Below are 2815 nucleotides of genomic sequence, written 5' to 3'. Positions count from 1 at the left end.
ATCTATCTATCTATCTATCTATCTATCTATCTATCTATCTATCTATCTATCTATCTATCTATCTATCTATCTATCTATCTATCTATCTATCTATCTATCTATCATTTAAGGCCACGGATATAAGTGGTGTAGATAGTAAAGAGGTCAAAAGGAGTGAAGTATTTCTTACTCCTTTTAAGAAAACCGCGACACTTTAAATATGTGTTACGTCTAGCAAACATCATTCTGTATTCTTATCTACAAAACATCATGGGCTTCTGACTCCTTAATATTTACACCATCCACAAAATTTAGGTATTTTAGGTATATGTTAAAATCGACTTTATTAGAATGAAACCATTCGAAGATTGCAACTACATCTTGATGGAGTGAGTCATTTATGAGTAGTCTCATTGCCTTAATTGAATGAGAAAAGATAAGGAATAGAATATGATAAAGATCGGAGCCTTGCCTTGGTTCCCCTAAATCTACCTTAAACTTGTTTGATAAGATCCCATTTATAATAACTCGTATAGAGTGATACCTGAGAAAGCTCAATATAAATCAAGAGATGTAATTACCGACATTACAAGTTAGACACCTGCTAGGTACATATAAAAACGATAGACCCTCTTTTAAATTCAAAACTTAAGTCTATAAGACATTATAACTACAATGACAATTTTGCTGATAACTTTTTTTCGAATAACCACAAAACTGATTATTTGATTTTAAAACATATCTAGAGAAACTCTACCAAAAAATGTGTAATTTAAAAAAAATAATAATAATACATTTTTATACACAAATTATTAATTAAAGTGAAAGTAATTGAGTTGCGACAATAAGCAAGTTAAAAAGGTAAAGAAATATTGAATTGTAATTCACGCTGAACCATGACAAATTAATATAAACATTATATAATATAAATAATATTAGATAATAAATTAATAAAAAATAAGTAAAATTAAAAAACAACATCTTTCTTTCGTTAAATATTTAATTTCACTTAAATATTGTTTTTTTTTTTTTAATTTGTTTTGACTACAATTTAACGAATCAATTAACTGAGACCCACTAAACAAATATTTATAAGAAAACACTGCATGGGTCTAACGGCTGGCTGATGTTGTTTTCTTATTTAAATCAATTTAGTTGTCTGTCCGTCAGAATATTCAGTTTGTGTGAGTGTTACATATTTGTTTTATTTTTAAATTGTGTGCAGTATTTAATGTTATATTTAAAATTTAGTTTCTTATTTTATTATAAAAATAATTTATTTAGTTTATTAAAACCTACACCTCCTGTACAGATTTTTATTGATTTTTTACTGGCAGGAGTTTGTAAAATGGTTGCAACATGTTTATATTTTGTTTTGAAATTAGTTGTCTTAATATGTCTAAAACATATTTTGTAATTTAATAAGAACAATTTTAATAGTTTTTTTGTTTGTTTTTAAATTTACTTTACTGACCTGTCAAGAAAATGCCTAAGTGTTTTGTTTTAGTTATAAAATATAATTATGCAACAGCACATGTTTAACATGTGTAAGGAAAGCATGTTGCCACATAAACCGCATAATTGCAATAAAAAAGGACTCACTCGTGCCAGTTAAGAAGAAAATATGCAGAAAAAAACATTAATACCATGTGTCTGACATGAGAAATTAGATACATAATTATGTACACTCAAAAAAATAAAGCGAAATCTATTCTTGTTGGAAAATATATATTCAAGACTTTTTTAACTTGAAGTCTAGTCTTTAGTCTAACATAAAATCTATTCTATAGTCTAGCCTAGTCCATAGTTTACAGTCTAGTCTGCAGTCTAGAGTCTTGTCTGTAGTCTAGTCTATAGTCTAGTCTGTAGTCTAGACTATAGACTTGATTTTAGACAAGACTATAGAATAGAATTAAGAGTTCAGTCTAGTCTATAGACTGGTCTAAAGTATAGTATATAGTCTAGTCTATGCTCTAGTCTATAGTATAGTCTGTAGTCTAGTCTCAAGTCTAGTCAAAAGTCTAGTCTACAGTCTAGTCTATAGTCTATTCGATAGTCTATACTATAGTCTAGTCTATAGCCTAGTCTATAGAATGGCCTATAGTCTAGTCTATAGAATAGACTATAGACTAAACTACAGACTAGAGTATAGACATGATTATAGACTAAACTATAGAAAATACTATAGTCAAGTCTTTTATATAGCCTGTTATTCTAGTCTTTAGTATACTCGATAGTTAAGACTACTATATAATCAAGTCTGTAGTCTAGTCTATAGTTAGGTAATCTAGTCTGAAGTCCTAGCTATTGTTTTGTCTATAGTTAAGTCTATAATCCAGTCTATAGTCTAGTCTATTGCCTAGTGTATAGTCATGTCTATAGTTTAGTATATAGTCTAGTCTATAGTCTAATATATATTCTAGTGTATAACCTAGTCTATAGTCTAGTCTGTAGTATAGTCTATAGTCTAGATTATAGTCTAGTCTATAGTCTAGTATATATTCTAGTCAACAACCTAGTCTGTAGTCCAAGTCGATAATTAAGTCTATAATTTAGTCTGAAGTCTAGTCTATAGACTATAGTCTAGTGTATAGTCAAGTCTATAGTCTAGTATAAAGTCTAGTCTATAGTCTAATATATATTCTGGCCTATAACCAAGTCTATAGTCTAGTCTGTAGTGTATTATATAGTCTAGTCTATAGTCTAGTCTATAGTCTTTTCTGTAGTGTATTATATAGTCTAGTCTATAGTCTAGTCTATAGTCTAGTCTATAGTCTAGTCTATAGTCTAGTCTATAGTCTAGTCTATAGTCTAGTCTATAGTCTAGTCTATAGTC

The sequence above is a fragment of the Lucilia cuprina genome, chromosome 2 (assembly GCF_022045245.1).
Source record: "Lucilia cuprina isolate Lc7/37 chromosome 2, ASM2204524v1, whole genome shotgun sequence".
NCBI lineage: Eukaryota > Metazoa > Arthropoda > Insecta > Diptera > Calliphoridae > Lucilia > Lucilia cuprina.
Note: the sequence above shows the minus strand (reverse complement) of the source record.